Genomic DNA, 24895 nt, shown 5'->3' on the forward strand with positions numbered 1-24895 from the left:
AGTTGGTTGAGAAAACATGCTGTTTCCTTTGACTTAGTGACAAACCCACTTGCTCATATTCTATGGTCAGGTTTGGCCCATTATAATTAATAGTTGCTCAATAAACATTTTTACAACTGAACAAAAAGAAACATTCTTCGTCTGAATGGCAATATATTTCAACTACTGCTGCTGCTGCTAAGTCGCTTCAGTCGTGTCCGACTCTGTGAGACCCCAGAGACGGCAGCCCACCAGACTCCACTGTCCATAGGACTCTCCAGGCAAGAAAACAGGAACGGACAACTCATCAAAAAGGACAATAGGTCTCTTTATTACTAGTCTCATTTTTAGAAAATTTATTTAACAAATACTTGTCGTTGTTGTCATTGTTCAGTCGACAAGTTGTGTCCAACTCTCTGCAACCCCGTGTACTACAGTCCACAGGCTCCTTCTGTCTACACAATTTCCCAGACAAGAATACTGGAATGGGTTGCCATTTCCTTCTCCAGGGGATCTTCCCTGACCCAAGAATCAAACCTGCATCTGCTGCATTAGCAAGCAGATTTTTTACTGCTGAGCCACCTGGGAAGCCCATTAACAAACACTTATATGTTGTTAATTATATCCATTCATAATTCTAAGCATTTTACATATGTTACATCATCTCATTCTCACACAAACTCTAGTGATTTCCTTTGTTACCCCCATTTCACAATGAGAAAGCCGAGTCACTGAGACAGACTAGGACACTTGTCATTTCTGATAAGTGATGGAGGTGGGATTTGAATTCAGGGAATCTGAATTGAGGTCATGCGCTTGACCACTATGCTCTGCATCTGCTCTATGGCCAGAGACCTTCTGAGGACTTGAAAATATACTCTTAAAATGCAGCTTTGGTGATCTGAGGGTTCTGGTCTGGCCAAGGTAGTGCTGCAAGCTTGCCAACCCCATTCCCTTTTCCTCCTGGGGACAGAGACCATATATCCCAGGTTTATAGTTGGGCTGTTGCTAGGTAACTGAGTACTGACCACTGGAATATCCGTGAAAGGGAAGAATCCCAACAGGCCTGGCCAAAACACTCCTACCCAACCATACACCTTTCTTCTCATGCCTGTGGCCAAATATAGAGGAGCCAGAGAGGATTTTCAAGTCTGGAAACCAGCAGACCCCAGACAGAAGCAGCTCAGGCCCCCGAATCACTGCATGGAAGGCAGCATTTTGCTCCCCAGCCCCGACTGACCCATCCTGGACAGTGACAAGCGCAAGACATGAGCCTTTGCTCTAGTAAGTCATTAAGACTCTGAGGCTGTTTCAATTAGCCAGCATGACATGACATTTAGAATAATCCATACACTTAAAAATACAGGAAAGTAATTTTAACCAAAGATGAACATTATGAGAAAGTCCAAGTATATAACTTCATGCTTCATTTCTCAGGCTGTAAGGGTGGCTCCTATTATTCATCCACTTGATGAGCTAAAGCTCTTATTCCAAAATGCCAGGAGACTAGAGAGAAGTGGAGACAAATACGTGGCTACTTCAAAACATCTAGGTAAAGGCCTGCTAATCCTCCTGCTATAAGTGAGATTTCAAACAAGGAATTAGTCTCCTTTGATGGAAAAGCTTTGCTTATTATCTGAACAAGAGAAATAAAGACTGTCAACTTGTCCAGAATCAGCATTTATACCAAGCTGCTAATTCTTACAGAGACCCCCACAGCTCCATGTTTCTGGTTATCCTCCACAGAATGAAAGGAATTTGTTCTTTGTTATTTGTAAGAAATAGTTAAATAATTTGAAGGGGTTAATCCTATTTGATTCACTTGTTTTATTTCTCTAATAACAAACTATTAAAGGCATGCTGGTGAGGGTCAACATTCTTGACTGGCACTTTACAGATGGGCAACCTGATCTGAGAAAGCTGGGACCCGACAGGCCAAACTCACTGTACTCTGGTGTCAGAGGTGCACCCAGGGTGTGGGGGGAACACTCAGGGAAGGTGGACCCCGGGTGCAGAGGGGGGGATGGTGAGGGGAACACTCAGGGGATGTGCCCAGGTTGCAGGGGGGTGATGGAGGGGGGAACACTCAGGGGAGGTGCGCCCAGGGTTGGGGGGAACACTCAGGGGAGGTGCGCCCAGGGTGCGGAGGTGGGGATGGTGGGGGGAACACTCAGGGGAGGGAGCTGGCTTCCCTGCCTTTGGAAGCAGAGGATTTCCTACAGAAGGCGTCTCCTGGGTTCGAGTCTCCTATGAACTAAAATCAGACTTTATCATTCTTAGGTGGAAATTTTAATTAGACAAGGAACCTGTTACCATGTTCACTGGTCCTTGTATACGTAGAGCTGTAATCACTGCAGCTCATTCTTTCTTTTAATTCCTACTGGCATTTTCAACTAATAAAGCTTTTGTGGTCCATTCTGTTGACAGTATCAACACTTCTGCTCATTTTTAATCCCACATATCATCAACAGACTAGAAGACAAGGAAACTGAAAGCCCTTTGCATGCTCAGTCGCTAAGGAATGTCTGACTCTTTGAGACCCCAGGGACTGTAGCCCGCCAGGCTCCCCTGTCCATGGGATTTTCCAGGCAAGAAGACTGGAATGGGTTGCCATTTCCTCCTCCAGAGGATCTTTCCGACTCAGGGACTGAACCTGCATCTCCTGCGTTGGCAGATGGATTCTTTACCACTGAGCCACCTGGGAAGACCGAAAGCCCTTTAAGCTATGATCATTTCTTTTGCCTCCATCCTTGGAAATGTTCGAGTCCAAAGAAGGAAGCTTTTGGATAGACTTTCTGGTTCCCCCTCAAGGGGAATGAAGGCATTCGGAGGCTATGATCCACACTCAAAGCCAGACAGAGAGAACAGAGTCGGAGAGGAAGTACTGCTGTGTTGTATAGAGAAGCAAGACATGCACGCATATGTGGTACAAATATTCCCCCCATGGTCAGTGTCAAGCTACCAGTGTGAAGTCACTGAGTGTGGAGCTAAAAAGAGACACACTACAGCTCACCAGCATATAGTATTTTTATCATACAGACTCAGGAGATGAAAGTAACCTCCCAATGCAATGAAACAATTAGAAAGTAACGTGTTTTGAATACTTTTTTGAGGTAGAGTTGGCTCACAATATTATCAGTTCCAGGTGTAAAGCAAAGGGATTCAGTTATGCCTATACATAGTATATACTTATGTGTATATATTTGAATATTTTTACCTTTGCTTCTGATATACTAATAGCTTTCTGATATACTAATACTAATATACCTGACCCACCAGGTACCTGCCTCCTCATGCTATTATAAAAGCTATTAGTATTCATTGAATACTGATACAGGATAATTTAATTTTGCATGATGGCTGCATTGAACAAAATTCCCTCTCGAACCACCCAGACCAGCTTCAGCACACGCTGCTTCTGGCCCTCCCAGGTCGTCAACTCGAGGCACCTCAAGGGGACACTAACAAGCAGCGGACGAAGGCTGAGCCACCCTGTCCTAGGCTTTCGGTCCTCACCCTTCCCCCAGTCCTGTGCTTTCCTCCTTAGCTGGAGCAGATGTGGATCACTGGGGGCCAGCAGATATGAAAAAGTGTTAGTCGCTCAGTCGTGTCCGATTCTTTGTGACACCATGGACTACAGCACCCCACCCCCAACCAGGTCCCTCTGTCCATGGGATTACTGGAGTGGGTTGCCATTTTCCTCTCCAGGGGATCTTCCCAACCCAAGGATCAAACCCAGGTCTCCTGCATTGCAGGCAGATTCTTTACCATCTGAGCTACCATTCTTCCTGGCAACCATGGTTATTTTCCACATCGTCTCCACCCCATGCCTCCTGATTTTATTTCCCAGAAGCTGGGGTGAATACCTGGTTGGCCCCACTGCTCACCCTGACCCACCAGGTACCTGCCTCCTCATGCTCCCAGCAGCCCCAAATCACAACAGGGCCACCCCCACCCCCTGCCACCCCAGCCTCCCAACCACAGAATCCCAAAACCTTAGCAGAACTGCTTGTTCTCATGATTCCGCTCCTCACATTCAGAGCGTCAGTAGCTACTGCCATTTCCATGGTTCAATTTTAACACAATTATATGTTACCCATGGGCTGGGCACCAAGGAATACATATGGGCTTCCTTTCCTCAAAGATCATTTTGTCAAGCAAGTATGACACATTAATAGAACACAGAAGAGAATGAAAAGCCACTTAAACCAACAGTCAAAATGTGTGGAAGTTCACCTTCAGTTGTATTCCTTCCGTTGTAATTAGCAGCCACAGCCCCTGAGACTCAAGCATCCTCTATCAGACAGGATACCTCCCTTCCAGCAGAAAGGCTGCCTGACTTCCTAAGCCAGGTGTCATGACCCTGCCTCCGTAATTAACAGCTGGGCGATTTGTGCAAGTCCTTCAACTAAAGCAGAAACGATGACTCTGTGCCCTTTAACCCCTTGAAAGTGGGGCTTACAGCAGGGCTATAGGAAGGGGGCAAGGTCAGCTTGCTCCCCTTAGCAAGCTGGGGCACGTGTGCATGAAGGGGTCCCCATAACTCAGGCAGCCTGTGAAGATGCCAAATGAATCCACACACACTGTCCACTGCGTTCCACAACATAAGCCCCGCCATCACCACACCCCAGACACACGATTAACTGTAAACCATCACGTGAGCCAAGCAGGAGGAATAAATACACAGCTACTGGGCTGGACTGACCCACGAACAGTAAAACCCCCTCAGTACTTTGGGGTTCAGCTTCAGTTACAAACAAATTGGTAGGCACACCAAATACAGGCTTCAGTCTTGTCAGGGATAACTAAGTTAACAGTCACGAGAGAACGCAACGACGAGGCGAACAGGCGGCGAGGGGCGCTTAACTCCAATCGAGTTATTAGAAAGGGTCAGACAGAACCATTCGGACTCTGCCCAGAGAGCAGAGCACCCAGACGCCTCCTTGCCAGGCCAGTTCCTGACAGGAACCTCAATTCCTCCTGACATGAAGGGAACCTGATCCCCCCACCCCGGGCCTCTCAGGTCAAATGTCTTCCCAAATGACGGAAGGGCCCGGGAATTTCCTGACTCCAGCGATTTTCATGTCAACCCTGATCCCCTGGCAGCGTGGCCCCCGCACTCCTTTCCTGGCTCTGGGTTTGGTGGCCAGGACACTGCTGGGCATTTCAGGACACAAGACGGAGCCGGAAGGCCGGTGGGAAGACAGCAGTGCAGGGCGATCTCAGGACAGCGGTTGGGGAAGGTGAGTGGCAGGGGACCAGGAATCTGGTGGGGCTAGGGTGCTGGGGAGGGGGTCAGTCACAGAGCCACACGAGGGACCCTTCCAAACACTCTGGAATTCTGTGCCACTCCTTTGGGTCAAAACAAACCGTTAAAATGGGGCCCGAAGCCCCGGAGACATAAGACGAGCCCTCCCATCTTTGCAGACCATCTGCACGAGGTCACTCGCCTTCTCCTGACCATTCCTACAAAGAGAGGGCATTCAAAACTGGAAAAGGCAGGCTCACCGTCCTGGGGAGGAAAGATACCTAAAACAAGGCTAACGTCACATCTCAACTTATACCTTCTTTTCTTTCCTTAATCTGGTGAAGCGGCGTGTTACTGGGGTGGTTTAATGATTACCTGGGTTTGGCAGCAGGTCTAAAGGAATCCTTAGTCTAGGCAATAAAGTTCTGGGGAACTCTGAAATAGATCTGCACGGAACTGTTCTATAAAAATACATAAGGTCTAATCTTAAGCTAATTTTGGTAAGAGTTCAGAAGTGGGAAAATACGTGCTGATTTTTAAAAGAAAAAATCAAAATAAATGTCATTTGCTGATGTCATTTCAGGGGTTCCTCCCATCCCTGCATCCACATTTTTGCAGCTCCTTCCATCAAGAGGTGGATTCCTTCTCGGTTCCTGGACTCTGAGCTGGCCTGGGTCTTGCTTTGGCCAACGTGGTGGCGAATGTCACATGGCAGAGACTTCAGAGACACCTGCTCACTATGGCTGGCCTCTCTTGTTGCCCTTGGAACGCGGCCACCACCCGAAGCAGCCCGGGTTCCCCGACTCCAGGATACCTGGTTGCTCCCACTGCCCCTGCTGACAGCCTGCCAACTGCTGCATGCCAAGCAGGGCCAATCTGGTTCCCCAAGGCTCCGAGTGAGCCGCCAGCTGATGACAGACCCAGGAGAGGGCCAGCCATCACGCGGCAGACTGGCCCAAAGCAGAACTGCCCAGCAGACCCACTGGGGTGGGACCACATTTCATGTTTGTTGCTTTCAGCCAATCTCTTCTGAGCCTGTCACCTCCATCCACAGCAGGTGGGCCCCCAGGGATTGCAGCCTCAGACTCAAGAGTGCTCGGTGGCTTTCTCTGAGGTGGGTAAGAGGCTTGCCCCACCAAGATGCCCGCTGAACACACCGTGACACCGCTGGCTCAAGGCAGGACCGCCAGCCCCATGCCCGGTCCTCAGCCACCACGGCACGTACATGCCCGGCCCTGCCCCTCCTGGAGGCCAAGCCCCCACCAGGGACCAAGGACAGAGGACAGGAGACAGCAGCAGCTGCTGGGAGGAATGGCCCGGCGCCCCAGCGAGTGGGGTCACATCCAGCTGCACTGTCCCCCCAGGAAGGCGAGGAGGCGGCAGGAGGTGAAACCCTGCAGGAGCTGCGATCCCAGGCCCTCTGAGCCCATGCCCTCGCCCCGTCGTACAAAATGCACATTTGAAGAGAAAAAATGATGAAGACGTTCAAAATGGCAACAGCCAGCCCAGGGCCCATCTGACGGCGCTGGGCCTGCTCCCGGCTCAGAAGTGAAGCTCTGCTGTGGGCCCATCTCGCTCCAGGGCCGGGTCCGCTGTGGGCGCCCTGGGCCCCCCACTCCAGGCTCATCCCTCCGTCAGGGCAGCAGGCAGGCAGGCATCGCGGCAGGTCAGCTCTGAGACAGCTACAGTTTCCCCTCCACTGGGGCTCCGGCGGCCAGGCAGTCATGAAGCTGCCGGCTTCCCTCAACTTTGTGGTTCCTTCTAAAGGCAGCAGAGACTAGAACCTCGGATGACAAGCAAAAACCATCAGGAATGACAGCTTTCCAATAAGCAAGGCCTCATGTCCCTTTCACAATTCTTCATACAACCTTCACAGAATCCTGGCTCGGCTGGTCAAGCCTCTGTGGGCTTTGGCTGCCCCCATCCCTTGAGGGCCACGGCCGAGGGACGAGTGCACACGCCCCAGGACCACCCCCTGCCACCTCCTAAGATGGGGAGTGAGGACATGGCGCTCATTTCACCATCCTTCAAACTACACGGACTTTCCACGTTCATTCCCTTCAAATGCATAACACATCTCACAACAACAACAACAACAAATGCATAGGTTCACATAAAGCTGTGATTTGAACATAATTTAAAAATAAAAGGAACACTGGGTCAGTTTTCTTTAAGAGAAAGACCAAAGGAAACTGACTCACATTGATATCAGAAGAAATCAGGCCTGTTGGTTAACCCCAACAAATCATATTTAAATTTCTAAATCTCTAGGGGCCCATTTAGCCACTTCAGAACAACAAATATATTGTGGGTACTTCATAAATGTTTTAGGGTTAAGTACAAGAATATTTTTGAAGATCAAGCATATATGGGTTATGAAATAAGATGAATGTATTTACTTTGAGAGCGGTTGGATTTTACTTCCTCAGAAACCTTTAGTAAGTTATGTTATTTGTGGCCAGCAACCTCAGTGAGAGAAGCAACGTCCTGATATTGATTTAGGCAGCTTCCAAATCAAGCCCCAGACTTCTACTTAAGTCAACAAAATTGCACAGCTCACCAACCAAAGGAAGGGCTTCTGCCAAATTCTAGAAGAAAGACAAAGGCAAGGTTTCTGCCGTTAAGAGCTTAAACTGAGCAAGCGTGATAATATGGCAAATATTTGTATGATATTAAGGGACCTTTCTATCATTAAATAAATAACCAAAATCCATTAAACTTCTCACTTAAAAAGGCCAGACTGAAAAAAAAAGGCCAGACTATATTCACTTGTGTTTTTTCATTTTGTTTCTTTTTTTTTTTTTTTAGTTGGAGGCTAACCACTTTACAATAGCATAGTGGTTTTTGCCATACATTGACATGAATCAGCTATGGGTGTACATGTGTCTCCCATTCAGTCGAGTTGAAAAACAGGCATCAGTACCAAGTTTCAATGTTATTATTATCTATTATCATTCACTCATTCAGATGAATAATCCTTTCCTGTGCTCCTTCTCTGACCTGGCACTGCGGTATGTCCTCGTATGACAAGCCGGATTCCAGCGGGCATTCATGGCTGTGTGGGGGCCCAAACACCAAACAGGGAAAAGAGGAGAACAAGGAGTTAGTAGTAACTTTGCTGTTTCTGCTCTTCCTTTCACTGGAGGGATGAGGGAGCTGAAGTACGATGGATATAAAAGCCCTGACACAGAGGAGGCTGAGTGGTAGGGATACTAAAAGAAAGCAGGCCCAGGGCTCGGGAGGGGAAGACTTAGTGGCCATAGTAGGTTTTAGACTTGATTCTAAGGCAACAAAAAGCTGTGAAATTGGTTGAAAACAGACGCATGCAGGATCACTTTTGCAATATGAGGACAGAACGGGGAAGAGAAATGAGAGGCCACTGAAAGAATGGCGGGCAATTTGAAGGTGGCTTGGACAACAGTGGAAGCAGTAGAAACAGAAAAGGAGAGAGAGGAATGATACAGCAAAAGAGGGGAAGGGAAGAAGGAAACGTGAGAATGACTCAGCGACTCATCAGATGTGGAGGGATCCCACAGGGTATCTCGCTTGAGCAAATTAATAAATGGTGCTACCATTTACTAACACGGGAAACATGATACAAAAAACTGTTGGGGGCGGGGGCATAGGATAAAATTGGTGTTATGTCCAAAACAAGTGGAGGAGTTGAGCAGAGAAATGGATTTGGGCATGAATAAAAACATGGCGGTTGAAAGCTCACACGTGCACTAGTGAACCTAAGATAACAGCTAGTTCTTTGTGGCTGGAGGTGTTTTCCCATTTTTCCTCTAATAGAGTTCTTTTATTCACTTATTAGTCTTTTCAAGGAACCAACTGCTTTTCCATTATTTTAAGTCTGTTTTCTATCTCATTAATTTCTGTTATCTTTGCTATTTCCTTCCTTCAGTATTTTTGGGTTTAATAAGTTGGGTTTTTTCTAATGTATAAAATGTGAAGATTTTCAGCCTTTCTTCCTCTCAATCATGTGCATTTAAGACAATAATTTTCCTCCAAGTAAGGTTTAACTACAGACCACAAGATCCAATATGCTGTATTTTCATTATCTTAAAGCCAAAATATTTTCTCAACTCCACTGGGATTTCTTCATTGACCCACAGGCTATTTAGGAGTCTGTATTATATAATTCCCAAATATTTAGGAGTTTTCTAGCATCTTTTTTACTGTTTATTTCTAGTTTAATTTCACTATGGCCAGAAATACATTCTGTATGATTTCCATTCTTTGAAATTTTTTTAAAGTTTATCAAACTATAGTTGATTTACAATATTGTGTTTAATTTCTCCTGTAAAGTGACTCAGCTATACATATATATAGTCTTTTGTTTTTCCATTATGGTTTATCACAGGATATTGAGTAGGTTCCCAGTGCTATATGCTAGAACCTTGAAATTTATTGAAACTTATTTTACGGCCCAGTAAGCACGAAGGATGTGTACTCAACAACTGCAGTGCTTGTTAAATGAGCTTCTCAAATCTCATCTATCTTTATTGCTCTTCATATGCTTATTCTATAGAGAGGTATATTAATTTCCCACCACAACTACAAATTTTTCTATTTTTCCTTTATGTCAATATTTGATTAGCTGATTTAGACTTACTAGTGAAAATATTATTTCCTAGTCTTTTAGCACCATGAGATGCCCCCTTATCTCTAGTAACGCTTCTTGCCTTACAGATTCTGGCATCTGTTACTAGGATGGTCATACCAGTTTCTTTGGGTTAGAGTTGCAGTCTTTTACTTACAACATTTGGTACCCATATATTTGATATGTACCTCCTGTAAGAAGATAATAGCTTTTATCCAACCTGACAATCTTAGTTTTTTTAATAAAAGCATTTTTAAAAAGTCTGTTAACCTAAAGTGACTACTATTGTCTAGGTTCAAATCTACATATTTACTATTTGACCTACATGTTCTAGTTTACTTTTTCTGCCTTTCTTAACATCTTTTAGTTTAAAGCACTATTCTCTACTATTTCATATTTCCTTCTTATTATTCTTCTTATTCCTAGCTATATATTCTTTTATTAATTCTTTCAGTAATTTATCCTCTAAATAATCTGGCTTCCTAACTCAGCAGAACCGACTATGAATGAGTTATCACTTACCAGAAAATGTAAGGGCCCTAGACCATTTTAATATGCTATACACCTTTCAACATAATGAGAGATATATTTTGGACTCTATGACATAGTATTGTCTGGCAGTCAATGTTCATTTAAATTCAACCACATTTTCACCTTGATCTCTTGCCCTTCATTCCTTCCTGGGTTTCCATGCTTCTATCTGTGATTATTTCCTTCTGCCTGAAGAAGTCTATTTAGCAGTTTTTAAGTGAGAGTCTACTGGCAACAAATTTCCTCAGTTCCTATTTTCTAGAAACACCTCTATTTCTTTTTTTTTTTTTTTTTTTGGTAATAGCTGTACTGAGATATAATTCACAAACCATGTAATTCACCTATTTAGAGTATACAATTCCTTGGCTTGTATATTCACAGATTTGTCCATCCATTACTACAATCAATTTAAAACATTTTCATCATCCCAAAAAGAAATCACAATTATTCATTAGTAGTAACTTCTCATTCCTGCAAACACACCTGCTCTATACCCAGAAACCATGAATCTACTTCCTGTCTCTACAGATTTACCTATTCTAGACATTTCATATAAATGGAATCACACAATAGTCTTTTGTGACTAGCTGCTTCCACTACTTAGCACAAAGGTGTCAAATTTCTTCCTTATTACAGCATTTATCAGCACCTCACTCCCGTTATTGGTAAATAATATTCTATTACACAGATACACCACATTTGATTTATCCATTTATCAGTTGATGGACACTGAGTTGTTTCCACTTTGGGGTTATTATGAATAAAATTACTATGAATATTTGTGTACAAGTTTTTATATAGACATATTCTTTCATTTCTGTTGGGTGTGTATCTAGGAGTAGAACTGCTGAGTCACATAGCATCTCTATGAGTAGTATTTTAAGAAACCGGCAGACTGATTTCCAAAGCAGCTACACCATTTTACATTCCCACCAGCAATGCACAAGGGTTCCAAGTTCTCCAAACGTTACCAGCACTTGTTTTCTTTTTGATGATAGCCATCTTAATAAACGTGACATGGTATTTCATGGTTTCTGTTTGCATTTCCCGATGACGAACGATTGTGAGCATCTTTTTATATATTTATAGGTCATTTGTATATCTTCTATTTAGAAATAACTATATAAATTCATGGTCCATTTTTAATTTGGATTGTCTTTTTTGTTATCAGGTTATAAGTATCCCCTATATATTATACATACAAGTCCTTTATTGGCTACATGGTTTCCAAAATATTCTTCCAATTTATGAGTTGCCTTTTCACTTTCTCAGTGGTGTCCTTTCAAAAGCTTTCACTTTTGATCAAGTACAATTAACCTATTTTTTTCTTTTGTTGTTTGTGCTTTTGGTATCATACCACCGTTACTTTAAAGGATATCTTTGCAGGCAACAGAATTCTAAATTAGCAGTTATTTGCTTGAAGTACAGGCTACCTTGGAGATATTGCAGGCTATGTTCCAGACTACTGCAATAAAGTGAGTCACATGAATTTTTTGGTTTCTTATGAGAGGGAGGTTCAAGAGGGAGGGGACATATGTATACCTATGGCCGATTCATATTGAGGTATGGCAGAAATCAACACACTATTGTAAAGCAATTATCATCTAATTAAAAATAAATAAAAGTTTTTAAAAGTTATACTATATTGCAGTCTATTAAGTATGCAAAAGCATTATATCTGAAAAAAATGTACTTTTAAAAAATATTTTATTGCTATTAATAAAAAACATTAACCACCATGTGACAAAGCCAGGTTGCCAAAAAACTTCAATTAAAAAAAAAAAACCACAGTATCTGCAAAACACAATAAAACTAAATATACCTGCACTCACAAACTATTAACTTCACTGTCTTCTAGCTTACATCATTTCACATGAAACATCAGATGCTGGTTTTACTGTTTTTCTTTTGAAGATAATCTCTTTTTCTCAGGCTTCATTTAATATTTTCTTTGTCTTTAATTTACAACAGTTATACTGTGAAGGGCTTATGTGTAGTTTGCCTTGTATTTATCCTGTCTGGAATTTATAGCACTTCTTGAAGTTGTGGCTGACGTCATTTGTTAATTTGAGAAAACACTGGCCATTATTTCTTCAAATATTCCTTCTGCCCCATTCTCCTTTTTCACTCATTCGAGGACTCCAACACATATTTTAGACCGTGATCCACATGCTTATCATGCTCTTTTCTGCATTTTCTGTTTTTTGTGCTCCATACATCTTAATATCTTCTACTGATCTATATTTCACATCATTAATATTCTCTTCATCTGTGTCTAATCTTTAGTTGAACCACCCACTCTATTAATTTGGGGGGGGGAGTTATTTATTTATTATTGATCTATTTGGCTGTACTGGGTCTCTGTTGCTTTCTCTAGTTGTGGTGCACAGGCTTCTCATTGCGGTCGCTTCTCTTGTTGCAGAGCACAGACTCTAGGCGTGCAGGCTTCAGTAGCTGTGGTACATGGGCCCAGTTGCTCTGAGGGATTCAGAATCCTCCCAGACCAGAAACTGAAGCTGCATCCCCTGCACTGGCAGGCAGATTCCCAACCAATGGACCACCAGAGAAGTCCCTATTTTTAATTTCTGTATTTTTCATTCTACAACTTTCATTTGCTTCCATATATATGTGTGTGTGTGTGTGTGTGTATGTACATACACACACACACACACACACCATTCTTGTTTTGCTTTGTTTAAATTCTCCATCTTGCCTCTTTTCTTGAATGTATTTCTCATGTTTTAGAGATCACATCTAGTAACTCTAGTATCTAGAACACTTACAGACATTTCTATGGTTCCCTCTTCCCCTTCATCATGTCTCTGGATATACCAGGTACATTTTATTGAATACAATCATTGTTTATTTAAAACAAAACAAAACAAAAAAAAAAACTCAAGGTTCTGAGCAATAGCTTCCTCCAGAGAGAGCTTTCTTAGCTTCTGGTAACCGTAGGAGTAGATCATAGTAATCCAATTAAGGACTGAGCTCACTCAAAACTGGGTTTCAGTCTCTGTATGCCTTGCCTGATTTCAGTTAACACTTCTACTCTGTTTTTCTCTCCCCAGCATTATGAATAGTAGCTTTAGTTAACTTTCCAGCCTCCTCACAGTCACTATCTGCTTCCTTCAGAGTCTCTGCACCTGCCACTGATGAACTGGTACATGCATCACAGTAAAAAGAACTAAGAATACCAGACTTAGTGAGTATGACCTCAATAAAAAAAAATTTCTCTCCTCTCTCGAATCTTGGCCTCCCAAGTCCTGGTGCCTTTGGAGTTCCCTAGTGCCTTCAAACAGATGGGTTTTGGTCCTCTGTTTACCTTATAAGGTTGTTCTCGGTAGGAGTATTGGTCTGTTACAAGCTAGTTTCTTATAGCCAGATGTATAACTGAGCAAGACCCTAGAGGGCCTCCCCTGGACATACCCCTGCCCCATATCCTCTGCTGTAGCTCCTCTCTGAAGTCCCCAGAAAATATTATCTCATGCATATTTCATGACTTCTTCAGATGTTAAAAACCACCACCAAATGAAAGAAATTAACTACCTGATGATCATGTGCACACAGCCCCCAGACCTTCTGGCACCTAAGGATTAATGTTAACCACACTGCTACCTCAACATCAACCAGAGAACTGTGCACCAGCTGATAACATATCCTGGGACGTCCCTCCCTCACCTGGCCTTTAAATAAGCTTTGCCAAAATTCTTCAGGAAGTTCAGGGTCTTTTGAAAATGAGTCATCCATTCTTGCTCAGCCCTGAGATAAATGTTCCTCTGCTACAAACTCCAATGTTTCAATTTGTTTGGCCTCACTGTGTGTTGAGAAGCTCCCCTGGTAGCTCGTCAGTGAAGAATCCACCTGAAATTCAGGAGACCTGAGTTCGATCCCTGGGTTCAGAAGATCCCCTGGAGAAGGAAATGGCAACCCACTCCAGTATTCTTGGCTGGGAAATCCCATGGCCAGAGAAACCTGGCGAGCTACAGTTCATGGAGTCACAAGAGTCAGACATGACTTAGTGACTACACCACCACCACTGTGTGTTTTGCACACCAACTTGTATTGGGTAACATAAGCCCAAACATCTATTTAATAGCTAAAAACATTTACTCTTCACTTGACATGAATTAACATTAATTATTTAAGCCTCACACAAGTTATGAGGAAGGTACTATTATTATTTTCATCTTATAATTAATGTAAACCTCACACACACACACAAAACTGTAACTGATCAAACAACTTGCCACGATCATCACAATTAGTAGCAACTCAACTCAGACCGCCTGGCTCCTGAGACTGTGTCCTTACCTACAAGAGAATATCCAGTTCGGAGGAAAGATATGCATAAAGCCCTCTGCAATTCCAACATTCAGTGACTGCATCAAAGAAGAGAGGACAGAAGAGGATCAGCCAGAGGGACCAGAGCAAAGCCAGCGGAAGATTCCTCTAAGCCCAGAGAGGCATTTGAACCTGCACGTTACGACTGCGCTACCTCGAGCTCAGAGATACTCACACGGCTTGTGTAGACCCTCACCCGCCCCACAGCCCACCGGCAGCGCTCAGCACGTGGGCACATGCCCACCGGCACCCACGCCCCTACTCGGGCACAGGACGGAAGTCACCGGGTGGGGCGAGCAGACAAAACAGACTGAATCAGAGACCAGGTCTGAGAAACGCAGGCCGAGGCCGGCAAAAATGCGCGTGTGCAGAGGCGCCAAGTCCCCAGCGCATGCTCCGTTGTCCCACATAGATGTATTATATGTGAAAGAACTGAAAAAAGAAATATGTTCAAGACTGACCAGTGTGGTTCCCAAAGCATGGCCTGAAGACTCCCGGGAGGACTCAGACTATTTCAGGAATCCACCAGGTCAAAACTACCTTCATATAATAGCCTCTTAACTGAACTGACTTTTGCACTGGTAGTGGGGAAAACCACTGGAACTTTAGCAAGAATCAAGACGGAGACGCTTAAGTCTACTAGTCATTGTATTCTTCACCCCTGTGCACTCACAGTAATAAAGTGTCAGTTACACAAAAGAATGCCCTTACTGAAGTATTAAAAATTATTGATTCTATTAAATTTTTTAAAAGGCACAAAATCAATAGTAAAGGTAAGAATTTCAAAACTGTGGCTACAGAGCATTAAGTCCCAAGTGCAGAGCTCTGCGTGACAACATTGTCACACACCCATGAGACCAGTCCTGGGGCCACCACTCAACGCTGTCTCCTGGGTTCTAGGTTGTGAGCCAGAACCTGCTAGCTGACCACCAGCTCCTCTGGTCTGTTCGCATCCCTGCCTGGTAGGGCCTATAGAACATGACTTGGAATCACAGGGCCCTACTGCCCAATGACTCCGCCATCCCTAGAACAGTGGTTCTTACGCTGCTGTGTGCACACTAACCTTTCAGGGAGCTGTCTGTAAGCAGCTTCCCAGGTGACACCCCTATATTCTAATTCTGAGGGTCTGGGTGAGCAGTGCTCAGGACACTCATTTCTACCATCTGCAGGTGATCTGATACAGGGGCCTGGGGCTCCACTCTAAATAAAGGTGCCAACAATACCTAACTTCAGCTCCCCTGGGGGAGGACAGATGGCTCAGATTAGGCTGAGGACCAAGAGTAGAAATTGTAAGGGGGCTGGGGGAGTGGCAGTGGTCCCAGTCTCTTTGGAACTTTTCCCTCTTCATCCAGTCTCCAGTGCCTCTCTCGTGCTCTGCCGTATTTGTGTGAACTGTTTCTCATGCTGGCAAAGTATGTCTTGGGGCCCAAGTGTGTGGGGATTAAGCCGACGCTCCAGGGAAGGTCTACTGACTGGTATCCTAGGAAAACACACAAACTGGCCAAGAACCCAGCTCCCCCTGGCATGTGTGATATGAACACCCAGGAGCAGAAGCCACGCCTCAGGGAAGTCCAGCTGGCCACGACTGTGGACTTCTAGGAAGAGCTTCCAAGAACACTAGAGGGTGAGCTGCCTGCTAGCCAGGACAACCAGAACACCCTAGTCACTCCAGAGCGTCCCCAGAAATTGGCCTTGGGGAGACCAGAACATCAGCCTCAGACACAAGAGGCTGGGCCTCCACGCCGCAGGCTGCCACCAAACCAGCGGTGGAACATGCGGCAGGCCGGTTATAGTAACAGCATCTGACAAGGCAGACGGGACATCAGCGTGCAAACTGCAGCTCCTGCTGTGCTCATTTTGCCCACGTGGCATTTTAAAATATCTATGTTTAGTTGCCAACAGTTAAAAGAAATTTACATAAAATTCAGATTTCCAGCATTTCTTTAAAAATGGGAGGATCTGGAAACCCAGGGCCACCTCTTCTAGGCTGAAAGAGGCCAGGCTGAAGCAGTGCCCACCCTTTATTTCAGCAGTGCTATTGAGGACAGGAGGAGAAGGGGGCAACAGAGGATGAGGTGGCTGGGTGGCATCATCGACTCAATGGACATGAGTTTGAGCAAACTCCAGGAGACAGTGAAGGTCAGGCAAGCCTGGCTACAGTCCATGGGGTTGCAAAGAGTCGGACATGACATCACCCGCCGACCTGGCTTGTTTCCATTACTCATCTGGACCCTGGCTCAGGTAACTCAAAGGTCCTTTATCCTCAAAACACTCTAGGATTTAATGTCCAATTTCTTCACTTACTTTCAACCATACATAGCACCAACGTTCTTCTCAATAAGCAGAGAATTTAAAAATCAGCAGCATGAAATCAGCAGGGTATTTTGCTCCATTCCCTTAGTAACTCATTAACAAGGTAACCAGACAGCCCTAGTTTAGTGATCAGCTGAAACCCCTCAACCACAACACTCTGCTTTAGGAGCTCACTAATGTTTGTGCCATCAGCCCTTAGTGGGTTTCCCCGGTGGCTCAGATGGTAAAGAATCTGTCTGCCATGCAGGACACCCATGTTCAATCCCTGGGTTGGGAAGATGCCCTGGAGGAGGGCATGGCAACCCACTCCAGTACTCTTGCCTGGAGAATCCGCATGGACAGAGGAGCCTGGTGGGCTACAGTCCATGGGGTTGCAAAGACTCAGACATGACTGAACAACTTAGCATGTAAGATCCTCAGCAACCCAGGTACCCGAGTCAACGTCTACTGCCCCACTGCCTGTTGCCATAGCAAACAGAAGGCCCCATCGAGATGCCTGATTCCCCGGTCAGGAGAGCCCTGCTCAGCGGCAATGCCTCTCCACACCTGGTATGACAAAGCACAGCGCTGGTGAGAGGGGTAGTTAAATACTGGTCCCTGTACTCTTCGCCACAACTTTCTAAATCCAATTTAAAAATCCACAAGCATCCTTGTTTTTTCTAAATTACAACTTGTCCATTTTTAATTGGAAAAAAAATAAAACCACTGTCCTTGCTCCTGAGCAGAAGACCACACATCTCTCAGATCTCTCCTGGGGCTCCCAGGCATTGAAGGATGACCTTCCGAAGAGCCACATGCCAGTGACAGCAAAGGCAAGAAACTTCCATTTGTGATGCCACGTGCTCCAAGTAAGTATTCCCTGAAAAACCCCCCATATTGTCATCTTTAATTGATGTTTGATACATGTTTGAAGAGAAAAAGTTGTCAGCTCTTCTGAAATTATTCCCATTATACCCTGCAGGTAGGAGCAGGGCTATCACAGAAACTAGGTCTGGAGTCTTCCGAGACCCCACTCATCAGGCAGGAAATGCATTTCTGGAACCAAAAACAGAATTTATCATCACATGACTGACCCTAGGTATGTTCTGAGCTCATTTGAAAGCCCGGAGAATTGGACCTTCAGTATAAAAATGTTTCAGTCTAAGATGGTTGATGATCAAGTTGGGGGATCAATGAAAATTTTAAACATAGCATATGATCTGCTGAGTGAAACTCTGCTGTGAAATTGTGGATTTAGAGACTACTGCCTGTAAGATTCGGATCAATCTTCAGTCATCTTCAGGGGTCTAGAGATATTTCACAGCTAAAAAGCACACTCCAATGTTGGCTTTTTTAAAAAGTCAAAATAAAAACAGTTTTCAGGTCCCCGAGGCGGTTGCAGCAGCTTCAACCGCAAGCAGTGGCACGCCTGTGACAGGACTTGACTGGGGTCCCTTTCCGCTTGGGCACTCCAGGTAAAGGGATGCAGGTGTTTCTGGAAAACCATTCGCATTTGCCATTTGCACAGAGACGCACTAGTGAGCATGACTGCCTGCTTGTTTTTGCAATTCACCTAAATGTGGAGTTGCTTGGGGCCACCACTCAGTTTGGTCAGGCAGAAGGTGATTGCTCCCAGATGTTCGAGAGAAACGCCCTGGCCAGGCTGACACAGCAGCCCCAATGTGTCTGAACGCACCCCGCGTCCTGTAATGAGGCTGCCACCAACCCAGGTGCTGTTCTTGCAGCGAGAGGCCCAGACCATCATCACGCGCACAGACATACCTGCTTCTCACACACCCTCATGAAGGGGAATGACCAAGTGAGCAGGAACCATTCACACTCTCCCTGCACTGACCCTTTAGAGACAGCTAGCAGCAGAGGTTGGCAAGGAGCACCCACGTTTCTGCCCATCTGGCGGCTGGGAAGAGTGATGCATGCAGCGACATTCCCATGGAACACATGGGGCACCCCCACCCCACCTCCCACTCCGAGGCAACCATCTCTGACTCTTCTTGAGGAAGAGACGGCTCAAGCAAAGGTGACAAAGAGCTCAGAGCTGAAAAATGCTGCATAGGTCTAGAATCTGGGCATGAGGACTCCAAGGTCAGAGCTTTATCTGCTGGGTGACTCCCATGTGTACCCACAGCCCAGATCGGGTCCCACAGGCTCACAGCTGCTCCCAAGGCCAACGGGGGTGGGGACAGGCCACAGCTACAGAAAGACAAGGGCAGGCAGCTGGGCGTGCTGAACGGGCTGAAGGTGGCCCTGGAGTGCTTCAGAAAGCCTCTCCCCAGCTGCCCGGCCCCTTACAGGACTGATTAAATTAGCCCCGAGGCTGTGAGCCAGAGTGGCAGGCAGGACAATTCCCCCTCTCCCCAAACCCCGCCACATTCACTGGAGAATTCCAGTCAAACCTACAACCACCTTATCAGTTCCAGTCCTCAGGGTAGGTCAGAAAGTGGGTTCCTGGAACAGAGATCCTGACCATGCCTGAGAGCAGCCTCAGCGCTTTCACCAAGCTTCACATCCTCAGGATTCAGACTGAGATACTCTGGTCACTGCACTAGGATTTAACAGCCATGAAATCCTCAGACAGAAACAGCCTTCATCTACCTCTTTAGTGGGCTGAGGACTCCAGCTTCTGGGAAGGAGACAATACCTTTATATGTGTGCATGCTCAGTCTCTGAGTCGTGTCTGACTCTTGTGACCCCCTGGGCTGTAGCCCGCCAGGCTCCTCCATCCATGGAATTCTCCAGGCAAGAATACTGGAGTGGGTTGTCATTTCCCTCTCCAAGGGATCTTTTGGACCCAGGGATAGAACCCGTGTTTCTCTTGTATCTCCTTCATTGGCAGATGGATTCTTTACCACCTGAGAAGCCCTTTATATTAGTAGAGAATTCTTGAATTCCCTGGTTTTTTTGGGGTGTTTTTTTTTTTTTTAATTAGTTGGAGGCTAATTACTTCACAACATTTCAGTGGGTTTTGTCATACATTGACATGAATCAGCCGTGGAGTTACATGTATTCCCCATCCCGATCCCCCGAATTCCCTGTTTTTTAAGTTACTGAACAGCTGGTTTATGCAAGACATAGTGTTAGCTGTCGTTTAAAGCGTGGCTCCTGTCTCTAAAGGTCATCTGAATACAGTCCCTCCTAGAACAAAGATGGGCTGTTAACACTGACCCCTGAAAGTCTGCTCATGGCAGCGTCAATTTCTGGGCTTTTCTTTATCCCATTTATTTTCCTAATGAATAAGTATCATTAAAATGTAATCAGTAAAAAAAATATATATTTCTTTTAGTACACTCAGGGTGGTCTAAAAGGTGCTTCCTAGCCTTTAAAATAGATAGGAATCACCTGCACATCTTATGAAATGCAGATTCTGACTCAATCAGTGGGGCAGGCTGGGATTCTGCATTTCTGAGGAGGGCCCTTTATCGTGGGTATAGTCAAAGCTATGACTTTGACATATACATGTGTGAGAGTTGGACCATAAAGAAGTCTAAGCACCAAAGAATTGATGCTTTTGAACTGTGGAGCTGGAGAAGACTCTTAAGAGTCCAGGGGACAGCAAGCAGATCAAACCAGTCAATCCTAAAGGAAATCAGCCCTGAATAGTCATCGGAAGGACTGATACTGAGGCTCCAGTACTTTGGCCACCTGATGCAAAGAGCTGACTCGTTGGAAAAGGCTCTCATGCTGGGAAAGACAGAGGGCAAAAGGAGAAGAGGGTAGCAAAGGAGGAGATGGTTAGATAGCATCACCAAGTCAATGGACATGAACTTGAGCAAACTACAGGGGTAATAGAGAACCTGGCATGCTCTAGTCCACAGGGTCACAGAGAGTTGGACACAACTTAGCTACTGAACGACAACAATACAAGGAGGGCCCAGGGACGCTAGCGTTGCCAGGAGGGGACCACAGGCAATGGGGAGGGGTGCCCAGGGCGGTGAGCACACGCCTGTTGGAGAGGGGGAATCAGGTAAGGCTTCATGAATGAAGTGACTCCTGACTCTGGCCGGGAACACGGATGTGATTTCAAAAGGCACTCGTGAAGAACGGAGGGATGCGTAGGGGCAAAGACTCAGAAGTCAAAAAGAAAGAGGAGAAAAGTACATGCTGTACTCACAGTGTGCTAAGGCATCCAGTCTATTAAGTAAGGCAGCAGTTCCTAGATATGAGCACGTATCAGTCATCTGGGGGCTTCTTAAAACACAGATTGTGGGCTGCACCCCCAAAGTTCCAGGATCAGTAAGGGGATGGGATTTGCACTTCTAACAAATACCCCGGTGATACTGAAGCTGCTGCCCGGGGACCACACTTTGAGAACTGCTCCAATGGGGTTTGTTAGATAGGGACAAAGGAGGTCCCACCCCTATCCCCACTTTATTCCAGGAGGGACAACTGGATTGTCCAAGAGAGGAACTGTTCACATCTGGAAATGGCCAGGACACCTCCTGGTAGAGCATGCCAAGGCAGGAATGGTTATAAACCCAAAAGGGTAGTATCATGCATTCCTCTGGGTGGCTCTACTATGGTTTGAATGCATCCCCTCCAATTAAGTGGGAGCTACATGGAATCCTTTCAGTCTGTAAACAACGTGGAGAAGGATTTGAGTTGACAGACGCCCACCCCTACAGGCAGCAGGTCAAGTGTTCCGAGACCAAGTCAGCCAGTGGCTGTGATGGGCCTCATGGCCATCCTCTCCAGGACCCTCAGTTCCTCCTTCGAACCCTGAGAAAGTCTAGAAAAGTCAGACCTCCTCACAGGGGAGACAGTGAGCTTCTGGGGCTGAGTCTGAGATAAACCTGGGGGCACTGGCAACTCCACCGATGTCAGGGAACCAAGGGCTGGTCAGTGCAGACTGAGTCAGGCAGAGGCTGCCACCAGCCAGGGACGGAGTGGGGGACAGATACACCAGAGGATGACAAAGCTCTGCCTTCAGGATGCTCCCAGGTGACAGCTGAGTGACACACAAATAAGTAAAAGGAGGAGCGCATGAGCCCGGGGAGTGGAGACTGACTCAAACCAGGGGTCCTCCCCTTGGCTGGGCTTTCAAACCACAGCGCAGAGTTGGCGGCACTGTGAAAGCATCATGATGTCGAGGTCCAGCTCAGATCAATGAAGTCAGGATCTCCAGGAGCTGGGGCCCTTCCAGACTTAAACCTGATCCCTTACTCCACGGGCCAAGAGTTGGATCCAGCCCTCACTGTGACAGGCAGGGAACCTGCCCTCTTGCCTGACCTGCAGCAATAAAGAAACTAGGAACTAGGAACTGCCCAAGCCATGATGGGAGCAGTGGTCCAGGACTGCAGAGACACACATCTTTCAAGCATTCTGCCCCTCCAGTTAGCTTGAAGAGAGAAAGAGAGAGAGGGAGGTACCCTCTGTGAGCCGTCAGAGATGCAACTGCCCCAACCACAAGGTCCAGAGAAGACAATGGCAGCCCACTCCAGTATTCTTGCCTGGAAAATCCCATGGACAGAGGAGCCTGGTAGGCTGCAGTCCATGGGGCCGCAAAGAGTCAGACACGACTGAGCGTCTTCACTTTCACTTTTCACCTTCATGCATTGGAGAAGGAAATGGCAACCCACTCCAGTGTTCTTGCCTGGAGAATCCCAGGGACAGGGGAGCCTCATGGGCTGCCGTCTATGGGGTCACACAGAGTCGGACACGACTGAAGCGACTTAGCAGCAGCAGCAGCATCAACCACAAGGTCAAGGTAAAGTCTTAAACCACACCCTTTGGCAGGCAGGGGTCCTGGCCTGTGGCAGCTTGGTCTCTGACACACACATCCTTTCGCCCCAAGCTGTGCAGCAGCCTATGAGGGTCACGGTCCTTCCCCATCACTGTCCTCACTCCCCCAGCTGCCAGCAGAGAAACTGCAGTCTATATAATCACTGTGGATGGTAACCACAGCCACAAAATTAGAAGACGCTGGTTCCTTGGAAGAAAAGCTGTGACCAACCTAGACATGTATTATAAAGCAGAGACATTACTTTGCCGACAAAGGTCAAAGCTATGGTTTTTCCAGTAGTCATGTATGGATGTGAGAGTTGGGCCATAGGCTGAATGCCAAAGAATTGATGCTTTTGAAAAGTGGTGTTGGGGAAGACTCAATCTTCCAATCAACTGTGGAACACCAGTCAATCTTAAAGGAAAGCAATCCTTAATATTCATTAGAAGGACTGATGCTGAAGTTGAAGCTCCAATACTATGGCCATGTGATGTGAAGAGCTGATTCATTAGAAAAGACCCTGATGCTGGGAAAGATTGAAGGTGGGAGGAGAAGGGGAAGACAGAGGATGAGATGACTGGATGGCATCACCGACTCAATGGACATGAGTTTGAGCAAGCTCCAGAAGATGGTGAAGGACAGGGAAGCCTGGCGTGCTGCAGTCCATGGGGTCACAAAGAGTCAGACACGACTGAGCAACAGAACAACAGCGAGTCAGCCCCTGTGTGAGCCAATCTTCAGGAGCAAACAGGATGCTTCAGAGGAATGGGGTGCCCTCCCTCCTCACAGATGTCCTGGGACCACAGGTGCTACAGGGAAGGGAGCCAAGGAAGTCAGTTGTCTATGAGTTTCTCTCTGAGCCCCAGATTCACCCTTCAACACGTGCTCTGCAATAATGAAAGCAACTCCTTCAAGTGTTTCTCCTTTATAGCAGCACGATGTCAACCTTTCTCAGCAGAGGGTGCTGGAGGGACGATGCAGAAGAAGGGACTGCAGGGGGACAGAGTTGATGGTATGGGGTGAGGACATCCGGGGAGGGCTCCCCCCACCCAGCAGGTGCTGTCTCCCGCAACCTCACAGACCCTGCAGAGCCCTCCCGGGACAGACATCGGGCCCTCCAGGCCTCCTGTGCATGCTGGCATCCTCTTTCCCTCTGCCCCCTCGTTACCTCCCCCAGCCTCATCTCCTGTGGTCCTCCTGACTGTGCCCTTCCAGGCACACTCCTGTGCTCCAGCCTCAGGCGCTGAGTACCCCCCACCCATGGCACACCCACAACAGCAGCTCACCTACCCTGCATGAGGCCTGGAGGCCTGCTTCCCGTTTGCCCGGGGACTGAGGACCAGTGAAACCAGCAAATTTCTCTGCCGTCCAGTGTGGTCAACTATACCTTCTCCAACAAGGTCTGAACCCCTTCCAAGTCTGTCCTTCCTTGACTGCTCTCCCCCAGCCCTGGGGTACATACCACGAGGAGTTTTCATTTATCCTATGGCTACTCTTTCATCAGAGTTTGGTAATTCTTTGTATTAAACTTCCCCTGTTTAAATCACTGTATTTTTTCTCCCTCCTACCTGGATGCAGACCACTACAACAGGAGAAACTGCCCCTGATATGCACCCTCCAGAAGCCATATGGTGATAGAGGGAAGCACCCAGGCCAGCAAATGCCACATCCGTCATCTGCTGACATCGATGTGCTCAGAGGGACAAGCAGGGCCTGTAGAGAGACTATAGAGAGACTAACTTCTAATGCAGTTTGTGACAATCAGTCCTGTTTCTTTGTCAGTTGAGTACATATAGAAACCAAGAAGAGTGGCTCAAACCCTCCTCTTGAAGACTCTTAAATTATCTGCCAGTTCAGGGTTTCCCTGGTGGCTCAGTGGTGAAGAATCTCCCTGCCAACGCAGGAGACACCAGTTTGATCCCTGATCCAGGAAGATCCCACAGCATATCAAGAAGCAACTAAGTCCATGTGCAACCAACGATTGAGCCTGTGCCCAGGAGCCGTAACTGCTGAATCCTGCATGCCCTAAAGTCTGTGCTCCTCAACAACAGAGGCCACCACAATGAAAAGCCCTTGAACTGCAACTACAGAAAAGCCCTCACAGCAACAAAGACTCACCACAGCCAAGAATAAAACAAGTACAATTTTTTAAAAAAATTACCCG

At 46.3% G+C, this 24895-nt stretch overlaps 1 protein-coding gene across 3 annotated transcripts in view; it reads right to left on the reverse strand.

Moving 5' to 3' along the window:
* The window catches only part of FHOD3 (formin homology 2 domain containing 3), a 511278-nt gene that overhangs the window by 450086 nt on the left and 36297 nt on the right, over positions 1-24895 (reverse strand). The window lies entirely within an intron of this gene.

The sequence above is a fragment of the Muntiacus reevesi genome, chromosome 4 (assembly GCF_963930625.1).
Source record: "Muntiacus reevesi chromosome 4, mMunRee1.1, whole genome shotgun sequence".
NCBI classification, from domain to species: Eukaryota; Metazoa; Chordata; class Mammalia; order Artiodactyla; family Cervidae; genus Muntiacus; species Muntiacus reevesi.